Here is a 12,353-nt window from a genome sequence, read left to right on the forward strand (position 1 = left end):
CCCCAAGAGTTGCTCCTCTACTTAGTCCACGAGATTCGAACGAGCCGTCCACCAATACTAGATTAGTCGAGTGATTGAGGAAAACCGCGATCAACACCTTTATGGATAACCGACCACCGCATGAACCACCACCACCACGAGACACAACCGTGCGCCGAGGAGGAGGAGAGAGCCGTGTGAGAGAGGATTATGAGAGGGGTTGGGTTTCGTGTTTGCTAATTAGGGTTTAATCACACTGATCAGTTAATTGCTTCTTCTCATTGCGAACCTAGGCACCTAGTCTAATTATAATCTCATTATAATTAGACTAGGGCACGAAGCCCAAAACTACTTCTAATCCCCATATGGCCGGCCATCCAGAGTGATGAGGCCCATGATGGGCCTCATCCTCTAATGCTCGATCTAGCCCCTTTGTGTGACCTTATAGGATTTGTCCAATTGGGATTTGGGCTATTTTACTAGTTCAAAGATCGTTAGTACCTCTAGATATGGAAAAACGACGACCCAAATGGACGAACTTAATTATCTCCATAATTTGATCCATTTATATATATAGTAATTGCACACGACGAAGACATAACTCCTTCAATCTCCCACTTGTTTGAGACAAGGGTGCAATATTCAAATTCCTTAAGTCAATATATGTGTCGATTTGATAATATGATTGCATCACATGTAGAGATCATATTAATCTACAAATTGTTTCTTGAAATCTGAGTTAGAATTACAAAATCAAATGATTACTGTGTAATGCATTTGAACGCAGCCACGTATTTTCTGAATTCTCCCTCTTCAAGCGGCCATGACACATTTTCTAATTTAATAGGTAGACTCTATCCAATCTTGTGGTAACATGACTCCCACTCAACTTCTGAAATAACCGGATAACACCCTTTATAATCTCTAGTTACGGCTAGACGTTTGAGTGTACCACAGTCACAACATCCATTGAATGAAATCAATGTTCCACTCATGTCAAAGGAATCCACTAATATATACGGAAGCTCTATACTTGAACTTCAAAGTAGGTTAATAGTTCGATCATGCATCATTCATGCATATCCAAGTGATTGACCGAGCATCACTATGCCCCTATAGACCATGAAACTGCGATGTCCAATCAATCTTACATGCTAGTTCATTTATTGAAATCATTTATGTCCACTTTAATGATCTCGAACTAGGAACTTAAATAATATATGAATTTTGTTCACCTGTGGGGTTTCAATTCACCAGATCATCAACCTGATGAGCCCATCAATTCATAATTATTTTGGACATTTTATTTAATTCCCAAAACCATAATTAAATAAGAGAAATAATAATTTCTATTTTAAACATAATCCTGCAAATTGATGCATTTCTCATGTAATATGTTTTCTCAAAACATATACAACTTAAATTACATGATTTGCTTCAATCCTAAGACTTTAATATGACTCTCATATCTTAGTCCATGTAAGGGGTTTAGTGATTTCTCACTCATAATAAAACTTTGCAGAACATGACCTTCCGCTGGTCAATGATCTCATCATTGAGGTGATATCTCATATCCTTTTGTTTGGATTTGTGATGTGACTTTGGCTCCTTTGTTCTTGGGCAAAGGTGACCTGTTAGTCACATGACATTTAAATCCGAACTTCCTCTGTAACTATTTTGCTATAGTTTAATACACATATTTTGACATTGAGTATGCAACAGTGCTCTACTTTGAACTCTTCAAGCTCACTGTCATTTTCCATCCAGACACAAATATGCATTTAGATCACCATCTAGAATCATCTTGCCTGTTTGGAAAACTTGCATTCATGTAACCTCTTGACAACTTTCTTAAATTACCATTTAACATAATAGCTAGAAGAATTCCTCTTAGTGCTTCTCAAGTACTCTAGGATTTGTTCCTGGTAACTCTCTGTATGCTTATTCTGTATTTACTAGAAACCTGCTACAAATGCTCAAGTCATATGCAACATCTTGCTTTGTACATTTCATGGCATAAGTAATGCACCCTTTTTGCAAAATCATGAGGCACATTATCCATACAACTCAACTCTATTAGCTTTTGAAGGCACTGAGTTTTACTGAGTGTAATACCATGAGACATGGGAAGACATCCTCTCTTAGAGTCTTGCTTCATGAACTTTTCAAGATCCTTATCAACATAAGTCTCTTGATTCATTCCAATCATTATTCAAGATTCACTTCATGGATCTTAATTCCCAATATGTACTCAACATCTCCTAAGTCTATCATATAGAAACAATCTTTCTAACCACTGCTTGACTTATTCAAGTATTGATATATCATTTCATATGAACTGTATGTCAACTACATACTAGACTAAAAAGACCAATTGTTCCCACTAAACTTCTTGTCTCTACAAGAATTCTTTAGTTTGACTAAGGAAATCAAACTGTTTGATTGCCTAATCAAAATGAATGTTCCAACTCCCTGATGCTTACTTCAATCCATTAAATGAATTTCTGAAGTTTGCAAAACTTTCTAGGAATTTCTGGATTTCAAACTCTTAGGTTGTATCATATACATGTTCACCATCAAGAACATTTCATGAAGGTGATTTTGATATCCACAACTAGAATAATCCGAATAGGCTTACCCAACTAATAGGTTTGACCCTATTTGTAAGACTATTATGGACTAACACATCTTTACAAACATGGAGTCCATACTGGATTTCATGGCTTTAAGCCATTTCCTGAGTTGGCACTTATCCAAAGCTTACTTGTAAGAATCCACCTTATCTCATAATTTCAACAACCTGTTTGTTTTGATCCCAAGTGACCTACGATAGGTATGAGCGACAATAGAATTATTCTCTTTAACTCTTAGAAGCCTTTCATTCTAGTGGGACGATAGAAGCCTCGCTAGTTGAATTAGCTTGCTTCGACACATGGTTTATCAAATTAGCTGATTTCATATGCCTTCGTCTCTGATGTAGTGTTATCCACATCCATTTGTTGCTCGTCTCGAATCTCATCGAGATCTAACTTTACTCCCACTTGGCTTTGTAGGAAGACATTCTTTCTATAAAGACATTATCGCAAGCAACAAACACTTTGTTTCTACGCGATTGTAGGAATAATACCTCTTAGTTTCCATGAGAAAACCCATGAAGAACTACTTTTCTGATTTAGGATACATTATGTCATCTTTGTAAACATTTTACATTGATTTCATAACTCTTAATCCTGTTTAGAAAATATAACTTTTGGAACCTTTCCAAATCATAACTCTTATGACATATTTTCTACTTCTTTGGTTAAGTTTCCTGTTTAGTATATTCGCAATTGTAGTTGTAATGTGTATCCTCAAAACGATATTTGTAAATCATTCAAAATTTGGATCGAACAATGGCAAGCAAAGTTTGATTCATTTTTCATAAACATACACTTCAATTTTAATGTTTCTGGATTGTGAATTAATTCAACAATTCCCTTTAGATGATCATTCCTTTTGAGTTAAATATTTATCACAACAATCATATTGTGGTGTTAAATTGTTTTATCTCAAACTGATTTTACATTTCATTTTGGAATTTCAATGTTTCCAAGCTTTACTTCAATAAGTAATTATTGATATATTTACTTAAATCGTCAGTAAAAGCAATGAAATTGTTAAATCTCTTTGCTAATTTTGAACTTATTGGTTCACATACATCATATGTATGAGTACCAAAAGGTCATTTTAGCTTCTTTTACCCTTTCTAATAAAAGGCAACTTGGTTATTTTAACATTCATCAAGCATGACTTCTAATTCTCAAGTGATTCATAATCATATAAGAATAAGAGTCCATTCATAACTTTGGATGTGCAAATGGTTAATGTGACCTAACCTTACTTGTATGTTATAAGTAAGTGTACTTTGAATCATCTAAATTTTACTTTTGTGATCTACTTATATCAATGTCATAAAACAAAATTAACTCATATATAGCAAAAATGAAAAACAATTTATTACCTTGGTCATGGATCAACACTTGTCCAAGCCAAGTAAACCAAATTCAGTATTCAAAACAAGAAAACTGAAATATTGTCTCATCAAAAACTGGAAATTGTTCTAAAATCATGATAAACTAATCAAAATTTAAAACTATGAAGCTATCTCTGGCCACTCAAATAATACTAGAGCACCTTCAAGCTCCCTTTCCTTGCTAGTTTTACTTGTTGCAGTTCCTGCGCAACATCACTATGTTAAGCACTGCAACTTAGTATCACATACCTAAGTGAAAATTTTTATAACATAATACCTGAGGTTGATGCTCCATTCTTCTTGAGGAAGTCGTGGTATTTCTGGCGATTTCGCTTCCAATGCCCCTTCTTCTTGCAGTAAAAGCATTCACTTTCGCTTGCAGCCTTGGACTTTGGAGTCGTCTTAGGCTTTTCAGGAGCCTTGGCAACTTGCTTTCCCTTGCTCTTGGCACTAGCCTTTTGCCCCTTCTTCTTGAACCCCTTTCCCTTTTGAATCATAAGAACTTCCTTCTTAGGTTCCTTAGGGATTTGTTTCTCAGCACTAACCAGCATTGCATGCAATTGATTCATAGTCTTTGCAGTGGCAGTCATGTTAAAATTCATGATAAACTGGTTGAAACTTTCTGGTAGTGAATGGAGAATGATGTCGGATGCCAAATCATCACTATATGGGTGCGCCAGTTTCTCCATTCTTTGAATTAGGCCGATCATTTTGAAAACATGATCATGAACTGTGGCACCCTTCTCCATCCTACAATCCAGAATCTCACGATGGAGCTCATACCTTTCAACTCTAGCTTGTTTCTTAAACAAAGCTTTGAGTTCTTGCATGATTGAGTAGGCATCCTGATCCTCAAAACGCTTTTGAAGACTAGGCTCCATGGTAGCAATCATTAAGAAAGTGATAGGTATAGCTCTGTCATGAGCTTCCTTGTGCTTCTTGATCTCTGCCGCAGTTGGATTTTCTGGCAGAGGTCCTGGCAATGGGGCGTCAATGACATCCTCTCCACCTTCAGATTTTAGAACAAGCCTTATCATTCTTTCCCAGTTGGAAAAGTTATCCCCTGTCAACCTATCCTTCTCAAGGAATGGTCGAAGGTTGTAAACGTTGTTGTCATTGTGATTACGACTACCCATCTATGTCAAAATAAGGCAAAGTTTAATAATTATGTTTAATTTAAAATTAAAGTACCATAAACGCATTCATTTGGTAACTTTAAAACACTTTATTCAATAATTAATTGATCCAAATTGAATTTTAAGTGATTCCATGATCCTTTATTTGTGTAATAATTGACCGGACTGAGGCCCTACCATCAACCATTACATTTTCAAGGTGAGTAAACTCTTTACTGATTACAACTCTTGTAACTCTTGGTTGAATAATTAATCATCACATGCTTAATTATTACCCTTAGCTTCAAGGTTCTAAACCCTTTAGGTAACCTTGTTAAGTATAACCAATTAAAACTGTAAAACGTGATTTACCCCCACTCCCCTAAGATATAATATGACACCCAGCTGAGGCATGACCCATCATAAAATATCAAAGGTTTCATCGGGTTTTTAATTGGAAAAGTTGCCTCAATATTACTAGGACCTAGATTTATTATGTTGTGATTATTTAGTGAACTCTAGCGCATCATCAATCAACATAAATAAAATCTAGCATGCATAATCTACTAATGCAATAATATAAAGAATGAAATAGTATGGTCCCTTAGTCCTAAGAAAACTAGAAATGAAAAGGCTCCCACTTGAATCGTCATGGATCTCCATCCACCTTGCTCCTTTGGGCCTTCACTTCATGGGCTTCTTAGGACTAACACTATTTAAATAACTATTATATTTACTTTAAATAAAAGTTACAAAAATACTTAACGGTATGCAGACCGTATTTAGATTACAAAAATACTTCACGATGCGCAGATCGTATTTAAGAATCTATGGGCCATACTATTCTATATATAGAAACATAATATCATATATTATAAAAGTGCCATATAATAAATCACTCAACATGCTTGTCTAAACTACAACATCGAATGTTCATAATAAAGTCAATGCATTTCCTAAAATATCTTATATTTTAATCATAATTATATAATATCATATATTATTCATGACTGTTTATAAAATATCATATATTTAATTTAGTCATGAGATAGAATCAAATCATATTTTAATCTAGAAAGATAAATCATATTTAATCTTCCATGATTATCCTAACAAATTTAGGAGATTCTATCCTAATTACTAGCCAATCAAATAATTTTAAAATCAATTATATCCTAATCTAATTATGGGATAATCACATTATTTAAATCAATTATTATCCTTTTGGAATATGCTAAGAATATCCTAATCAATCTTATCCAAAATTAACCACTTTAATTAAGATAATTACCAATTTAACAACTTTAAATATAGATAATACCAAATATAACAACTTTTGAATATTTGATTTTAGCCTAAAAAAAAAGATTTTATCCAAATAAAACCAATTTTATCTTTTAAAATTAAAGATCATATTTTAAAAATACTTTAACTTATCCAAAATAAAACTGATTTTATCCCAAAATAATTCACAATTATCTTGAAATAATTGTATTTTTTTAAAATAAGATAATTAATTTTTTTTTTTTGAAAAACCGTCAGCCACCACCGCCGGCCACCTTGGTTGGCTAGCCGAAGCTAGCCACGGTGGCTGGCTGCCACAACAGCAGCCACTTCCGCAAGGCAGCAGCGGGCAGCAGCTCTGGCAGCCGTGGCAGCAGCCGTGCAACACTTGCACGCTGCTGCCCAAAGCCACCCTCGATCGCCTGCCCTCCCTCTCGAACTGCCACCTGGTCGGCAGCCGCCGTGGCTGCGCCAGCCAGTCGCGATTGCCGACCAAAATAAATTATTATTATTTTTTTGTGTTTTTAATTTAATTAAAATAACATTTATTAAAATTAAATTAAATCAATCTAAAAATTAAAATTAAATCAACATTCAATCTTAAAATTAGGGTTCTTGATAAAATTAATCCCAATTTAATTCTAACTTTGAAAATTAAATTGATCATACGCAAAACACTTTTATGCATAAATCAATCCAATTAAAATTATGAAACATAAAATAAATCGAATTAAATCAAAATCAAGCACAAAAAGCATATTTTAGGGCTAGAATTTTTGAAAAATTCGAAATTTGGGTTAGGGTGTTCGACAATTTCGAACAATTTAGGGCTAAATTTTGGTCTCTTCATGGCTATTTTGAGCATAATTAAATCACATTTAATCGATTCCAAAAGTTTAATCGCATTAAATATATTAATTAAACCATAATTAAATTAATTTCTCCCTCTTAGTTGATTATAAAATTAACGTGGACATCAAATAATCGTATTATTATGATCTAGCGTGTTCATGCAAGAGGCTAACTGATACCACTGTAGAAGTTTATAGGTACTACGCACCGGAAATAATATGAATCATATTCAATTAAGTACCAATCCCAAAAATCACATGCATAACACACAAGACACATAATCATACCTTTGATGCGTGAATTCCACGAAACTATTCGACAGGAAAATCAGGGAGAGAATAGAGCCCCAAGCGTTGCTCCTCTACTTAGTCCACGAGATTCGAACGAGCCGTCCACCAATACTAGATTGTGAGGAAAACCGCGATCACCACCTTTATGGACAACCGACCACCGCACAAACCACCACCACCATGAGACACCACCGTGCGCCGAGGAGGAGGAGGAGAGAGCCGTGTGAGAGAGGACTATGAGCGGGGTTGGGTTTCGTGTTTGCTAATTAGGGTTTGATCACACTGATCAGTTAATTGCTTCTTCTCATTGCAAACCTAGGCACCTAATCTAATTATAATCTCATTATAATTAGACTAGGGCTTGAAGCCTAAAACCACTTCTAATCCCCATATGGCCGGCCACCTAGAGTGATGAGGCCCATGATGGGCCTCGTCCTCTAATGCTCGATCTAGCCCCTTTGTGTGACCTTATATGATCCATCCAATTGGGCTTTGGGCTATTTTACTAGTCCAAAGATCGTTAGTACCTCTAGCTATGGAAAAACGAAGACCCAAATGTACGAACTTAATTATCTCCATAAGTTGATCCATTTATATATCTAGTAATTGCACACGATGAAGACATAACTCCTTCACTCACCCCTTCCTTATCCTTATTTCTATCACAGCTCTCATTTATCTTTTTGTTCATGCATAATTAAGAAAGTCTCTTTCAAATTGCTTATACTTTTATCATGTCATTAAAAGCTAAAAATTATTATATTCTATAATGGCCTTCTAACGGGAGTTGTAATCTTCCAGCCTCTTATCTGCCTTGCATCATTGATCTTTGCCTATCATCTTAGCCTCGCCTAATCACCCTTTTCACCCCTTCTCCATATTCCCCTCTCGTTATGTCATTTTATCCCTTTCTCTTCACCATATTATTCTCTTCATACCTCCTTTTGTTGGTGGTTTTGACCTTTTTAGTAAACCTCGTCCTACTGACCCCACCTTCTTAATCTCTCTCATCTTCACGTCATATTATCTCTCTAAACCCCCAACCCCCCCCTCCCCCCCTTTTTACATTGCCTCAGTCCCTTTCTCTCCCTTGTCACTTCATACTCCTTACTCTTCTCTCCTCATTTTTTTATGGTTTTGGAAATTTAAGTAAGCCTAGTCCTACTTTCTTCACCTTCTCTATCTCACTCATCTTCATCCTTTTTACCTCCCCCACCCCTTCACATTTCATAGAAAGGCTTTAATAAGAAGCTTATATACTACATACTTCCTCCGTTCATTTAATATTGCACCACTTGCCTTGTAAGGAAGTTTCACAAATATTGCACAATTTCCATTTTAGGACAAATATTATCTCTATTCACACTACAAATACCCAACATACCCTTACTTTTTGACCTTTATTCTTTAGTTTATGTTTACATCACATGAACACTTTTGTATTTTTACATTTCTCTCTCTTCCTTTTCCCCCTACCAAAATTATTGTGCCCAAGTTGTATGGTGCAATAATAAAAAAACGGAGGAAGTATATTTTATGGCGTACTATTAAATTTTGGCAAGGAAGAATATTGTATTAAATACAATATTTATAAATGCGTAGGTTAAATTTGAAGGCATGTAAATTGGATTAAATTTACCATAAGCTTTTAGACTGAGTGCCCTAAGCATCGAAATTTAAACGCATTTTGGCTCCGTTCTTCACAAAGGAAGTGAAAGAATGTTTCTAGGTTAACTAAAGCTTGATTTTCACTTCCTTATTCCTATCCCTGCTTTCATTTATCTTAGTTAATCTCCACATAAAATGCTACTAAGCAAGAAAAATCCAAGTTGAAGCTTTATTTGTTTCTAAATTTTAACTATTTCAATTGCATAATTGAAATATCCATATACACACATTACACTTAACAAGAACAATATAAAGCAAACAAAACATTTCAACCATCAAAATAATCAGTGAAATAGCAATTGTACCTGAGATAAAACTACTTGACCAAGAATTTCTCCATTGCCTCTCACCTGAAACCCCAACAACCAATTAAATTAGATCTCACCTTCGCAAACTTCTCCACCAGCTGCCCTTTCAGTGAAGAACTAAGATGGCGACGCTTCAGAAACTTCACGGCTTCACCAGTTCAACATTACAATGTGCTCTGTATTTTAGTAAGAATCAAACAGTCCTTATCCTTTTATAAAGTATAAACCATAACCTCAAAAAATCCAAATTTCCATTTTAAAACCCAAAATATCCAAATTTAATTTTTAAAAACCCTAACATAAGAAATAGAATAGAAAAATCCAAATTTCACCAAGGGTCCTACTTCTCCAACCTTCCTTGCCCTTCATTCTCTACATGCAGTTGTAATTTTCTATCTCCTCTCTCCTCCTCCACTCTCCATAGTAATAGTATTCACTTTAGTAATATAAAAAGAGATGAAGTTCTTAGACCCTTCCATTCTAGTAGTAACCTATTTCTAAACATAATATATCCTAACCATCCCTAAGCAATATTTTATCTTCTACTACAATCACCAAAAAAAAAAAAGCATACTATCTATAAATGCACCCATGGCATTATAATTGATTAAATTCTCAAGAATCATACTGACTTGATAGTGATCACCATGACCTGCTTGTATGATATTTACAAGACGAAATATTCTCACACTGCACCTCTTGCAAAGAGCATTAGTCATCTGCAATTTCAATGTGAGAAAACATTTAAAATTTTATGTAAACGATAACGTATAACAAAACTAAAGAGGAAAGTTGAATAATTATTAAGCATTAATAACACCAATTAACATGCGATTTGTATTATATTTTGAAACTTGTAACATTTTAAAAACCCACATTAGACAACAATCAGAGTTTCATTACCAAAGAATTATCACATCATTTTTGTTTTGAACGCTTGGAATTGAAATAGATCAAACAAGAGTTAATTGACAGAAAGGCTAAAGGCTTATTAGACAATTAAATTCAACCTACATACCAACATTCATATAATGAAAGAGTGCAAAAAAAGACAATGAGCAGAGTAAACCAGCTAATAAACTACACATGCAGAATAAAAAAAGGGAAGCATGGTGAAGACAACTAAGATACATCAGAATATATCTAAGTGTGTCTCAAATTTTAGCAGCATACATACATAAAATAAAAATAAAAATAAAATCCACAACATTTTGCTGACCCTCATTTTCGTCCTTATCAAACCTCCACAACCACTTCCGCTGCTAAGCTGAACAAAGTAGAGAATCAAAGGATATCAACAAACCACACTAAATCAAATCACAAAACTTATCGTCGTGAAAGAAATTACATAACCTAAACCTAAAATCAAAGAACTACCCTTAACTTAGAGTAAAATTAATAAATACCCACTAAAATAAACCCTAAATCAATAATTATAACTGCTCAATACTAAATTGAATAATTACGAAGCTAAAACATTTCTAGGACAACAACAATCAACCGAGAAACAACTAATAATTAATTTGCTTAGTAGATTATTATGAATTTGCTTGATACCTTGCTTCGTGAATTTGGTAGTTGTTGTAAGAATTGAAGAAATCTAAAGAAATCGTATAAAGGATGACAAGTAAGACCGAAAAATTGATCTTACAAACAAAGGAACAAAATGGTGTGTCATGATGCAAATCACTGACTTGAAAACGAAATTCCGGCGCAACCACGGTGCTCAATTGTATTCGCCAGCACGTTCCCTAAGGTTAACACACCACTTCCACAAAAAGACACTTTTGGCTGGAAGGTTGGAGCCAAGTATCTTATGCCCAAAGAGAGAGATGTATTTAAGCTATTGTGTTTGATTATTTTTAAGTGTATGAAATCAGAAAAATAAGTCTTCAATTTATAGAGACGGATGGAAGCATATAGAAGACCATAGAAGAATCTCTTGCATCAATGAGGGGTGAATAAATCAAAATAAATATGAAGATTTAATCACCATAATCATCTTCTTAAGTGTGGGGGTTATAAGGAATCAAAAGGGTGCAAGAAAGGAATCCAAGAAGAAGACTAAAAGACGCTCAAGAAATCGGAATCCTACGTGCCCGGACCAGGCGCCCAATCGGGCGAGATCGCCAAGCAAAAAATGCTTCTCGCGCCCGACCGGGCGAGCTTGCCCGGTCTGCCCGGGCACAAGAGAAAGCTTCGTTTTTCTTGAAAATTAATTTCTACCTACTTTCGCCCTACAGGGCGGAATTGCCCTGGCAGCCAGGGCAAGCAAGAAATCAACACAAATACTCTTTTAAACATGATATTTCCTTCCTTTAACACAATAATCCCCCACTAAGGGAAGAGAAAAAGACTAAAAGAAGATTAGAAGCAACATATTGGGCATAAGAGGAGATCAATACATAACACTTAGATATTACATAAGTAATTTGAAATCTAGTGTTTAGTGAAATGAGGCAGTGAATTACAAGTATAAGGGTGGACAAACCTTGAAACCCTTAGACACTTAATCAAAGAGTGGACGGACCTTGAAACTCAAAGATTTAATCCAAGAACCCCACATCACATACATTACTCCAAAACATACTTGTACTTCGCGAAGAGATGTACTTATTTATAGCCAAGCACATTCACCTTAGGTCTAGTGGAGGCTCTAGAAAACCGGCCAAAGTTTTCATAGAAGATGGCTAGTCTTCACAACCACATAGGTGAGTCCTTAAGAGTGCGTCTCAATAGCACAAGGACCCATTAAGAGTTAAAGAGCTCAACCTCACAAACAAAAACAAACATTACAAACAACATCACCATAGGAATTAGGACAAATGTAATGTATCATGTGGCT

This window comes from Chenopodium album, chromosome 5 (genome assembly GCF_948465745.1).
Source record: "Chenopodium album chromosome 5, dcCheAlbu1.1, whole genome shotgun sequence".
In the NCBI taxonomy this organism is placed as follows: domain Eukaryota; kingdom Viridiplantae; phylum Streptophyta; class Magnoliopsida; order Caryophyllales; family Amaranthaceae; genus Chenopodium; species Chenopodium album.